Source organism: Dermacentor variabilis, chromosome 1 (genome assembly GCF_050947875.1).
Source record: "Dermacentor variabilis isolate Ectoservices chromosome 1, ASM5094787v1, whole genome shotgun sequence".
NCBI lineage: Eukaryota > Metazoa > Arthropoda > Arachnida > Ixodida > Ixodidae > Dermacentor > Dermacentor variabilis.
This window is the reverse complement of record NC_134568.1, coordinates 222,564,103-222,577,874: the sequence shown is the minus strand read 5'-3', so window position 1 is coordinate 222,577,874 and position 13,772 is coordinate 222,564,103.

Here is a 13,772-nt window from a genome sequence, read left to right as displayed (position 1 = left end):
CCAGTAAAAAGATAATTCTTCTGAGCAGGTTGCCCTGATGCATTGAATGCAGCCGACTGGCGTTGCTTTTAGAAAATATTTCACCATGTCCCGAAGGTACGCCTTCAATAATGCGTTTTTGGATCACTCTGTCCTTGCCCAACCTCTACTGACGGTCAACCACCGATTGACACATGCTTCTGCGTTTACTGTTTCTCAACAGAAAAACTTAGCGCTATTTGTTGTTATTGTCTTGGAACTGTGCCATTTATGCCTAGATGACCGTAGAAGAAATGAAGTGCTTTACAAATATTAAGAAACATCTGAAGTATGCTTGTGAGGAATTACGTATCGATACCTTGTTGGCCATGTTACAGATCTGAGTGAGGCTCTAGTGCTCTTACATTTTGTATTGCGAAACAAAACCACATATAAAGAAAGACTATAGACATTTCCAATATAATTTGCTGGATATTTATCGGCACGTTAGCACAAGGAGAGCTATGCAGAAAATTGACTAGGTATAGTATGTTGTTTGGATTAGCAAGTATACCCATTGTATGGAATAAAAAATGAAGTTTTTTTACTGGTATACGTGAAAAATGTGGACCTGCTGCTCTTGATATTTTTTTATTATTCACAACTAACTGTTGCGACAAATTGCTTTGGTAGAGTTGTGTTGTGCTCAGAAAAGCAAACATAACCTCTGTAGCAATTTTCTATCTATGAGAAAGTCTAGGAAGCTGTCTTACGTATGCATGATATCGTAGTACAGAATGCGCCCATGTGTACTGACTAATGAGATACTCGGCTCTACATTATTGTATTGTATACTGAATGTCTTTCTGTGCGATAGGCTGCTAATAAAAACAGTGAATAAACCACAATTTTCTGTCTACTTATGTATTGCCGAAACAATATAGCCGCGTGGCATGGCATGCTAGCTCGCGCATCTTGAACATAGAAAGAAAATTTTTCACGTTTTTGCGATGCACATATGTTGTGAGTAAGAAAAGAAAATTAGAAGCCGAAGTGCATTGGAAACAACATCTGAAAGAGGAAAACAGTATGAAAAAATTAATGCAAGCGGTGTTGGTTTCCGTTGCCGCCTGAAGAGAAAGCCGTGTGCTCGTCGAGCGCATAGCAAACGACAAGCGGGATGGAGGCACCTTCTCGCGCATCAACAAAACAGTTGCCATGGAAGCAGGCTTCATTTTTTCTCAGTTTTTTTTTTTTTCACGGAGTTTGGCCTACGAAGCACAAGGGGAGAAATTGGCACTCGTGACGCAATTCCCGTTTACCTGAGGGGTACTGGGGGCGAGGACTTACGGAGTCGACATCTGTCGGATGCGCTTCCCATGCGTATAGTATATGAGGGATAACGCGGCGCGCTTCTCATAGGTTTAGCTTACGGCTTTACAGACGCTATCTCTTTACCGAATACGTACAGTGAACGCCACTGCGTGCGGTCGCCGCGGCGAAGTCTCCCGAACCGGCTTCTTGCGTGAAAGGAAGGCAAATGCTGGGAGCAAACTATGTGAAATATGCTCTTGTAGTGGGCTGTCTGCATAACCAAATGGTGCAAGCCTCAATGCAGTGATCGCACGGGTTCGCAGTGACCGACCGCGCGTCTGCATGCATGTCCGCGCACAATGTTTCGCTTTCGCTGCGACCGCGTTTTCGCACCGTGCCGCGAGCTTTAGGCAGCAGAATATTGACACGTGTACTTGTGTGTCTCTATCGGGCGACACGTTTCACCGCCTAACAAATATTATCGCACAGCGCAGGACGCGCCTGCATGTATCGGAAGTTTCTGGAATGTTATCGATGTTTCCATCCGCTGTCTGTGACCGAACATTGTGTAATCTGATCGCATGCGTGCGCGAAGCCAATAATGTAGAACTTGTGGAAGGCACGCGGGTCCCAGCGATTACTCTGGAACATTCGATGACTGGTGCTTAAAAGCCGACGCGCTTGACCCACTGATCAGATTTTCGACGATCGCCGACTGTGTTCGCCGCTGTCGCCGTTCTTTGAGTGTAGCTTGTTTTTGAGGGCACAAGTTCGTCCAATAAAACGCTAGTTTCGTCTTTCTCAGTTTGGCTGCTTTCTTCACAGTCACTACCACGTGACAATATAAGCCTTTGACAGTACACGAGCAACCATTGTTGCGTTCAAAAATGATTTCGTTATAGAGACTTCGACGCCTGCGGAAACTGTGATGTGTCGTCGCGACGATTCAATCTTTTTTTTTTCTAAATTCTTGGACGTTTCAACAATATTTCTCAAGTTGCCTCGCACTGTATGTTTATCAGTCTTCTCGGCGTGGATTTCCCGATGTTTCTTTTTCGTAATCCAGTACATTAATTCATAACAAAAATATGACCATATGCCATGCATTTTTTTTAATGTGCTTCTTATTACTCCCTTTCCATTCTAGTGAACTTGCCAGTATCTAGCATCAACAACTTCACAGAGCAAAGCGTTATGACATTAGCCGGGTAGCGGGCGCGGACGAGCGTCTCAGTGCGCGTTTTCTGCTACTTACCGAACATCGCAGTCCCGACGCCGTAGCAGAAATCTTCCTCGCGCCTGTGCTTGCTGCGTACCTTAGTTGTAGCCGATGGCTGTTTGCCGGTTCTAAGTTTCGCGAGCCAAGCTTCACGCAGCTTCTTGTCCGGCGGCTCCGTGTGAATGAGGCTGACACTGGGCTCCGTTGCGTATGTCCGGCACTGCGGCACCGAGCAGTAGCCTACCATTCTGCACGCCTCCAAAGGCAGCCACTGCTTATTACAGTACTTTCAAATGTTGTTAAGCAGATACCCCCCCAAGGCGGGAAAGCCAAACCACTTAATCAGAACCGCAGCGCAGGTGCGACTTTAAACTTTCGTTTTCAGCTCGCTTCGGCCCTTCCGAAGCAGCCGACGCGGTCGCTGTGTCCACGTGATCCCTCAAGCCATGTCACGCCGACGGTGGCGCCAGCTTTTCCAGTGATGGAGCTCGCCTCCAATACCAGCTGACCAAGCCGTCATAATATCCCGGAGGGATCGCATAAAAAGAATGCGACGGTTATTTTTTAGGACAAAATTTCCGTAATGCGGATGAGGGAGTCGTAATGCGGACGAGTGAATCGGGAGCCGTAATGCGGATTGCTTCGTGTTGTCGACAAATTCGACTTCGCCCTGCCATCTGCTACCCGCCTGGTTAGCTCAGATGGTAGAGCGGCTGCCCCGGAAAGGCGGTGGTCCCGGGTTCGAGTCCCGGACCAGGACGAATTTTTCTTCAACTATGACGCTCTCGTGGGGGCGAAAGGTCTCTTTTTTTCATTCCCCGCTGCGCTCAGCGTTCAATCTTTTATCCTTCGCTCTGCTCGTTCGCTCGGTTACGCCGGCGCTGCCGAGGTACTACGCCGACGCTTCACGCAGGAGCGGGCGCTTAAAGCTCCGATCAAAACAAGATCAATAATAGGCTGAACTTCACCATGCACACGTGTGCATTCATGAACCTCGCTCTCGGCACGAGCGCTCCTCAACGAAGCAGAGCCAACGCCTCCTGATAGCCTGTGCACTCTGCTTCATGACATCATGCTACTTGGACCGAAATTTCCCCTGTCAAGCCAGGCGTGACGAAAGCCGTGACGTCGAAGTCACCGCGGCTTACTCGGGAGCATCCCCATTAGATTCTACGTCGGTCGCGCAAGGTAGCATGATGTCATGGATCGAAGTGCACAGGCCTTGTGCTATCTCGGAGGCGTTGGCAGAGCGAGCGAAAGGGAACGCCTGCGGTGGCGCTTGCACCGGAGGTTTTGCATGAGGGGAAAGAGCATCGCCGCGACGTGTCGCCCGATGGGCATCGCTGCGTCGGTGGCATGCAGCGTTGGCGCCGCAGGCTGCTGCTACTTGCTGGCTCGGGCAGCACCTGTCGCTATGTACATTATTCGCAGCGCAAAACTCGAATGACCACTCTGTGGCATTCAATTGGGCATTAATGAGTTCGCATTCACAACTCATTAGAAGTGCTTAGGTCTCCACGAATTTTTTATATCCTTCCTAAAGAGCAGTGCTACACCCCAACGCCAAGAATTCCTACTCGCCTGAGGAAGCATAAATTCGTAATCAAAGACAGCACCGTGAAGCCATGTTTCGATGAGCGCGATGACGTCAGGATCCTGGATTGAAGATATGTGATATAAGCCAAGTCACTTGCGCACAACGCTCCTACTATTTACGATTAGAAGTTTCAGTGAAGAAGAACAACTTGGAAGTCTTTTTTTTTTCATGTTTAGACAGGACAACCTTATCACTCGTGGAAGTTCACCTTTACGTAAGTTCCAATTGTAACTAGGGATGAAGTTAAAAGGGCCTTGCAGATATGTTCAGGGGAAAAGGTGGTAAAAGAGTATGATACAGTGGGTCTATAAAAATAAAGCAGGGATATTGTGCTTGAAAATCTTCTGGCCCTTTAGGTGCGATGCCTCATTGCTTAAAACGTACTAAAGACTCTGAAGAATTTGTAGGCCATATTAACCCACAAGAAAACGTTAAGCAAGTCAAGAATTAAAGGTCCATTAGCCAACAGTGGATGACATGCATGGTGTGCGTATTAGTGGGTCGGAACCAGCCATAGTGGCTCAATAATTATGGCGTTCCGCTGATTAGCACGAGGTGGCGGGCTCGAATTCCGGCCGTGGCGGCCGCATTCCGATGAGGGTGCAGTGCAAGAATGCTCGTTCATTCAGATTTATGTGTGCGTTAAAGAACCCCATGATGTCAATATTGACTCGCATCCCTTCACTAAGGTGTCTCTAATTGATCGAGTTCATATGGGACGATAAACCCAAGCAACCATTCCATCAACCAAGAGGGTGCAATATCTACGAAACAAGTAACCGACGAACAACAAAGCGCTCTTATGAACAAAGGCCTGTATTCACAGAGAATTTCGTATGCTAGAGCGGTTCGTAAGAAAATCACCGGACAATTGTGATTGCGAGCATAGTGTTAGCGAAGGTGGGCGGCCGCTGAAAAACGATCCCTACTGAGAGTTATACAAATGAGTTTTGTGAAAGCTGCCGGGGAAGCTCTCGGAGCTAGTCCGTAGATTAATAGTATATCACGATTCTGTTCAACTGTGCGCTGAATATGTGATTAACGAATCGCGATCTAGTAATTCAAATGTTGCAATTCCGTGCACTATTGGAAGGACAGTCCTTTTCGCATAAATAATCCGTCGGCCTCTGGAATCAGTCGTAAATTCAGGTTTGCCGCAAATGTCCCCTTGTCGCTGGATGCACTGGATGCACACGACGGACCGAACTGCTCATTCAGTCCGTGGACGAACGTGGCTTGGAACGAGGGCGACACAGACGAGCAGCTGATGGCGCGATAGATTCGTTGCAATTCAGCCACGCCATGCTCGTCTGCAGACTGAGCCAGCGATCTGCCCCATCGTGTGAATCCAGCTTAAGCAGACGCATCTTCGTCAAGATTAATGATCCGAGGTTCATTGCTCACTTATTATTCGACGGTTATTTCAAGAACATTATTTTGAGCTATATATGACCAACAACGGCCTAAATAGCAAATTTCGATATAACACTACAAAGCAAGAGTCGGGGCTATGGCTCCATGCGGATAAAGTATAAAATTACTACCAACAGGAATACTACGGAGACTTTTGTTCGATGCAGGAACAAAGAACGAATATTCAAGCACGAAAGTAGCCTATGCAGCGCTCGCATCATTAATAACCTTAAAACGCAATGCAGCCCCTAGGAGCAGCGCACCAAAGGCCATTAATAACTTCTACTCAGGAAGCTTTACGCTAAGTATAATTTACTGCGCTACGGTTACGACAAAGACAATACAGTGGTATGCAGACTGGGTCGTAGTGAACAAAAACAATCACTATAAAACACAAAAATTATGCCCGAGCAATATGGTTCCTGTGCAGGTGGCAAAAAAGGAAAGTGCCTACAAAGAATAAAGGCTAGGGAATTTCGCCACGTTACTCCCTTTTGGCGCAACAAGGCGTAACCATTCCGCTTTAGCGCAATCTTGAAGAGACTAGTAGTTTCAAGGCAATTAGCTTTCGTCGTTTATCTGCAGGCTGGCATAAAAATATAACCACCACGGCTACCTGCAGTGATATAATACCCGCACTTTAGACACCTTAGCCTTGTTGATGTTTTCATAGCAGATATGATTTTATTCCGGCAGCACTGTTTTGTGGGTAAAGGCGATAAACGTCATCAGCAATAATGATGCATTGTGAGGCAAAGAAGGAAAAGAGCTTTGTTGACAGAAAAACAGAAAGAAACACGGTATATTGTCAAGCAGAGAGGTGGCTCTCGAAGTGAAAGTGTGCTGGAGAATTATAACAAAAGATAGCACAATGGGCATTAACACGTATTTATTAATGGCGTATAAAAAAGCGTATTGCTAATAACAATTACAAACCTGGTTGGCAAGATGTAATTCCTTCAGAACCGAGCGACGAGGTTTATGTTATGCGACTGTCGCTACAGGTGGATTCACACGACGCACCAAGCCGTCAATTCGGTTCATGGACGGAACATGACGTATGTCACCGGTACCGAGCGTGTGAGTGATTTTAAAGGTGAAAAAGAAGAGAAAAGTACAGCGCTGTTACTGCCTCTCGTGCGAGGGCACCTCCACAGCGCTGTACGGATGGGGGAATGGGATAAAAAGAGTAGGGGAGAAAGAATTGTGGGGATAGGGGAGAGGAGCCGAGCGGTAAGGCACGTCAAGGAGGGCGAGACCTGAAGAGTTATAGCGTAAATCTATTCCATTGTTATTTTATTCCAATCTCCTGATGTCAAATTTACGTAACCGATGACGCAAGTGTCGGCGGTGGCCCGCGAAGTTTTTTCAACAGCCCAATAAAACGCTCTTCTCGTTTACAGTCCCTTTTGTTTGGTTTGAGAGCGAATACTATTGGCTTACCGTGACAGGTTTTCCTTATCTCACCAGCTGGCGGAAGGCGAGGAGCGTGCGGAGGTGGAGAGTGAACGGAGCGAAACAGGTCACCTAGGGAGGAGGGCGTCTCCAAGTGGTCCAAGCGGCGCTGACGTCACGACTGCGTCACCCAGGCGAGGCAGAAGGGAGGACAGTGGTGCCAGTGTCTCAGATTGGTCCGCTTCCTCTTGCATAGCTTGCGGTGGCTCCTCGACGATCGCGGTGGCGTGCAACGGAGCGCTAAAGATGCCGTCAAAACGGATTCTCAGGGAAGAAGTGTTGACAGCGCGAGGTCGTCTAGTGCCTAAAAGGCTCGAGACTGTTATGCTGCCACGAGGGGTACGGAACGGCAGAAGCAATTGCACCAAATGAGAAAGTACAGCGCCACGAAGAGGAACGTCAGCAACCATCTTCGACTGCTGCGCTAACAGTTACTTCAAGAAGCACTTTGTTAAGACTCTTTCGGTGCGGTGGGGGCGATCTGCTGTAGTTCCATTCTGACAGACAATACTTAATAATTAATAATAGCTAGGAAGTAATAAATTCACATCATTGATGTCTCCACAACAACATTTGCTTTTACTCATCCGAAACATTGCATTACAAATTGATGTATACATCGCCACAAAGTCAATAAAGCTTTGAGCAGGATGGCTACAGAATCTTGCGACTGCATCCGTTGCATTTCAGTAATCCATGAACCATTAGGCGGGATAATAAAGCTCTTCGCTTACTCAGATTATCACCTTCAATGGTTTCTGAATAATTCCTTTTTCTGAGAGGGCCCATATAGCAACTTCATTTTCTACAGAAACGTTCACTAAAGGAACAATTGCGTGCTACTGAAGGCAAAATTGTTTTATTTTATTTATTCATTTCTTCAGTACTGCAAACCACAATGGATCTAAGCAGAAGAGGGCCTACACACTTAGGCCCAAACAATGAAACGTTTCTTTCCTTCGAGCGCTTCTTAACCTTACGTGAGGCCTCCTTACAGCGAAGGACCGATGGAGGAAGCAAGCGTACTCTGAAAGCTCCCTTCCCCCGTCCTCACGTAAGGAGCGGTTGCCGCATGCCTGGGTTCGAGATTACCTCTTAAAATCTTTACATGAACACCATTATTCTATAAAAAAATTTTGTATCGTCGCAAAACCTCTAAATTGAAGAGCTAATATAGAGAAGCGTGGACGCTTTCTTCTAGTTTTGTTTACTGAAGTTTAAAAAAGTAGCGCATTACAGTGCGAAACCCGATGTGCTCCATCAACGCTGGCACGCCGGCGTCGTGCAACGCCTAGCAACGCCTAGCAACGCTTTCATGCCGCACGCGTGACTGAAACGAACATGCCTGGCAAGGCGTACCGTGCTCGCGCTTCTCCGCAGGTGGGCGACAGCGCGCATGCGCAAGCAAACGTCACGTGGTTAAGCAGTGAGGTGAAGCGGTCGTTCAGGGCCAGGAGCGGCGTAAGGACGCATGAAGGTAGCTTTAGAGCTACTTTATGCTGAGGAAGCACCAAGGAAGCCTTCACCGAGGGCCCCTCAGTAAGGAAGCTTTCAGAGTGACATAAGGTAGCCTCACCGCAATGAAAGCTTTCTTACTGAGGTAAAAAAGATTTCATTGTTTGGCCCTTATGTACAGCCACTGTTACAAAATGTTAATGAATTTTGTAAATAGAAGACCATTTCAAACATTAAAAAAGTAAAATACATCAGGATCATCAAAAGAACAAAATCAACCACGTCAATACATACACACAAAAATAATGCATGAACTACTCTACAGAACCAAACCAGTTTGAATTATGAGGCAAGGAATTCCAGTCATCTATTGTTCTTGTGAAGAAGGAGTATCTGTAGCAGTTTGTTCCAGCGGAAACAGGTTTCACACTCTTGCTGTTCTTATGACGAGGTGAACTGGCCGTATCCTTTATGATATGCCCTTCTAGTTTTATACCCAACTTTGCAAAATAAAGTGAATGGAAGAAGTGGATTCATGATGACCTGCGTCTGTCCTTCAATGAGTCTAATTTGGCTGAGTAGCGCATCTCAATTTCAGATGAAGAGTCCCTGCGCATGAAGCGGTTACAAACAAACTGGGCGTCCTAAGCGTTGAATTTTTTCCAAATCATTTTCATCAGCTGCTGTGTGGCGACCCAGATGATGCTGGCGTATTCAAGAAAGGATCTGATTATTGATTTATCTTAACTGACAGGTGGAGCTGCCTAAGTTGTGTTTTAAGAACCCCTATTTGCATCAAGCGTAGAACAAACGTTACCTATATGTTTCGACCATTTTAAACATGTAGTTATCGTGACGCCCAAATGCTTATGCTCCTCAACATGTTTCAGGGGGTTTCCACGGATGTCATATTTAAACCAATACCTATTAATGCGTAGGTTCTGGGTTCGGCTCCCACCAGCGATAAGTTATCTTTTCGTCCAATTTCATTTCCTTTTTCCTCATTATTTTGTACATTTCAATTTAAATCAAAGGTAATTTCCCCGATGCTTTCCATAGCTTCATTGTCCGTTGCTCTCATATGACCATGATTAACTCAATCAAGCCCCTCGGTTTCCCTTACATATTCAATTTAACTCGATGGCATTGTAAAGGACGAAGTCGTTCTCGCGGGTTTTCAGGCTGTCATAGAGGTCAATCTAATCGAAAATTCAGCTTATTCCTGATGCGCATAGCTTATATTGTAGACGACGTTTAAATTGGAAGCACGCGTTTGGTACCGGCGGTGCTCTTGGGAACGAGGGTGTGGGGTCCACGGCCCCACCTGGTGCTTACGCATGTGCTCGTACGCCACCAGTTTGCATGCTCCCTTGCAGCGAGGTTCCCGCGGCAGCGCGCATTGACACGACTGCACCAGCATGTCTGTGTGGCAGCATTTCCGGATGCGCCGCACACTTAAAGGTCGAACACGCCACCCCTTCCCTTGAGAGAAGGCGTCATAAACGGTGCAAACATGAAACACGGTTGGCGCTGCCGCCATCAAGTTTCAGTAGGACCTCACTGTAACGTCATGCATTTCGACGACCTAGTTTCTTTTTTATCGGTAAATAGAAACTACATTGTGTTTTAAAGGAGCCTAATACTGAACTTGGTAAGTTTCAAAATATATTTACAGAGGCACAACGGCGCAAACACGAAAAAATAAAAGAAACTTTGATATCCGTGACGTAACACTGGCGTAACCGCGCAGGAGTTTCGGCGCGAAATTCAACACATGGAACTTGAACTTCATTTCTTTTCCTATAGTCAACCAATCAAACCCCGAAATTGACAAATATGGAGTTTAAAAAAAAAAACATCTTATTAGCGTAAACTGTTGAGGTGTTTTTTGTTTAGTGTCCCTTTGACCTCCCTGCACTTCCTTCTTCGTCTCTCTCTCTCTCTCTCTCGCTAAGTCAAACCGGCCGCGGGCACTTTGCCGTAGAGTCGTACGCATGACCGCCACTTTGTCTCGCGAGGTGTTTCCCTCATTTTATGTTTTCACATTTCAGCGTTGTTGTCAGAAGAGCGTGCGCCACACGCATTTGCTGCCGCATATTACTCACGTCCTCTGTGCTTTGACGCAGCCGTAAGCTGTTCATGTTGTCGCGAGATCCACGTTGCTGCCCGTTGCGACTCGTTGTTGTACTGCAAGCATTGCTATATTATCTCGCCTCTTCGCTAATCTGGCTTTCTCCGGTGAATAATTCATTTTCTAATGTTGTGGCCCGGCATATCGTTTCGTCGGGTGGTGTCCGATGAAAGCTCGACCCTTTGTGAAAGAACATGCAGGTGCTCAGGCAAGAGGTATTTATTTCTCTTCGCGTACATAATGTCAGCTAGTACAAATGCGGAACAGTTGCCCAAGAAGCATATGATCAATAATCGAACGATTTCGGCTTATCGCCTAAGGATACCGAACGAACAGTCATCTATGTCAGACTCATGAACGCCGTCCCACAAGCGGCCGCACGCGCGCGCAAGCGTTCACTTGCGCCGGCATCGCGTGCGCCCAAGCCGAACGAGAAACTTTTCACGCAACGGCTCTACGAGCACGGACCGGGTTGAGCATTCACGTCTCTGAGACACAAGAGCAGAAAACAAAGTTGACGCGCCCGCGCAATTAGCGCCGTCAGATGACACCTTACCAGTACATACGGCTTTGTGCATACTCTGACTCTTTCCGGGCAACAAAAAAAGCGCTGTACCCCATCGTAGCTTCCGTAACCGCGACGAACCGCTTTCCCTCGTCGCGTAATATTTGTCCGGTGAGGTCGAACGTCAGGAGACGCAGGTAATTTGAACGTATCTAGACACCTAACGAGTTCGATTTCTGTGTGGCTCCTTTAGCGTGTGGAAGATTTCACAGCAACATGGCAGAATTCTGCGAAGCAATGATTAACCCCGAAACCATAGAACGGAAGCGACGAAAACCCTCGAACGGAAACCTCCAACGTTATTGGCGGAATCTGTTAATCAAGAGCCGCTGAACATCCGCCATGCATGACGCAGTTGTGCTGAAGCAGAATCAAGGATTAGCCAAAATGTGTCACTGCTAAGGCCCATTATTTGGGTCAGGACTCCGCCCTACGCGGTGCCACAACATGCCGCCTAAATGTACATTATTCAGCACCGAAACAAAACATAAACGGAAACGAAGGAAACAGGAACGCCTTTCATTCGCGATTCCTGGAAGTGTGGCATCCCTGCATACCTGGCTGCAAAGCATGCCGTCGCGTCAAAACAGGGGGTTCAAGAAATAAACATGCCACTGCAGCGCACACTCGCAAACGGGGAAGCATGTGCTAGCTAAATATGCATTTGTTTTAGTTTTGTTTCGAATCGTTAGTCGCCTCCCGAGAAAGTCGGAAGAAATGCTATTCAGCAGGTCAAAATATACGACGCAATCGCTTAAAAGCTATAGACATTCGACAGTTCAAAAAGGATTTTCGTACAGTTTTATCTGTCATCAAAAAAAACTTGTTTGAGAGTAAAAAATTATTGACCCTGACGAGCTTCGAACCGATGAGAGTCAGGGTTAACCACGCTACCGCGGCATTTTTTTAATGTAACGGAATATAGGGGCATGTTATGCAGTTCGACATACCATACATGCGGCGAGACAATTAGACGCGCCAGACGTGTTTCGCAGATATCTAGCGCCTGAATCCTGAAGTTTCAAGCATTGGTGCGCAATGCGCGACAGGGAAGAAAATTCTGACAAAACCCATTTCACGAGGACTATTGATTGTAGTGCACTAAGTCAATGTAGCGACACGTACAACGCATTACCACCGCCGCAACGCGTCACATCCGAAGCGTGTACGTAAGCGGGACTCCTTTCTTGCCCTTCCCCTCTAGACACGTTGCGCCATCTAGCGGTGCCGCCGCGAAGTCCTTGCAAAGTACTTTGCAGGACCTCCAAGATTGCACCGGTGGCGTACCAGTGCGTACGAACCGTGTACTGCAGCTGGGCTCCTCTCTCTCGCTTCCTTCTGGACACACTGCGCCATCTAGCGGCGCTGCCGAAAAGTCTGCTCGTGGCTTCCGAGATGATTCGCGCGCTGATGCGTGCGAACGCTGAGAAATGTTCTCTCGCCGGTCACATACCCAGTGGCACATACCAGTGGCCCAAGTTGGCGTGAAAGACTTTCGTTGAAGAGCGGCGCATACAGAGTGCATTCGTGGCTCAGCTCGCTAAAACACTGACGTGAAAAAGGTTCACTGCACAGCGGCACATATCCAGTACATTCTGCTTATGAGGTGAGATAATATTGTTACGCAGATGAAGCCAGGTGCACAAATGTATTTGCAACTATTTACGTGGGGAAAAGCTAGTGGTAATCGCGCAGGCTGGTACAAAGGTCACAGCTCCAGGAGACAGTCTACCACTTTCTCTTCGTCTCCCTATTGCGCGCACGGTCCTGTCCAAATGCACTGTAACATAACCACCGGGGCTGGAGCAGCGTCCCGGTGCTTCTGAAAATGATAGCGAACTAGATGAACAGTATGGCTTTAAGCGGTACACATGGACGACGTCAGTTCGTAGGTGGGACGAGGACGGCGTGTCTTCAACAGGGGTGATTTCGTAGTTTACGTCGCTTAATCGTCGCAATACTCGGTGGGGCGCGGTATAGCGTGACATCAGTTTTTCGGATAGGCCGACATGGCGACTCTCTCCGGTCGATCATTGAGCGCTTGACTTCAGGACAATCAAATCATTCAACCAGAATGTTTGTGCTCCATGACAACATTCTTTATCGACGCAACATCAGCTCTGATGGACCATATTTGCTGCTAGTTGTACCTCGCCATCTCAATTCTGCTGTTCTTGCTGAGAGAGTCGTCCTTTCGGTGCTCAGTAACGATGTCGCGAAAGTCAGAAATGACCAGAAGCCAAGTGTCAGCATACTGTTCGTCGTTGTCAGGAGGATCGACGGGATGACGAGATAAGCATTCGGCATCCAGATGTAAGCCGCCGGACTTGTACATCACAACGAAAGACTACTACTGAAGTCTGAGTGCCCAGCGATCAAGGCGGCCAGCCGGGTCTGCCAATAACCGAATCGGAGGTCGATTGAAGCGAAGTATTTCGATCCGTGAAGGAAGTCGAGAGTGTCATCAATTCGCGGGCGAGGGTGCACATCCTTTTTTGTGATCTGGTTCAGTTGACGGTAGTCGACACAAAATCCCCCAGCTCCCATTCTTTTTTTTGACCACGACAACCGGCGATGTCCAAGGACTCGAAGAGGGCTCAATTACTTTTGGTTAGCACCTTGCCTACTTCAGTTTGGATAGCGTGGCGTTCTGCGTGAGACACGC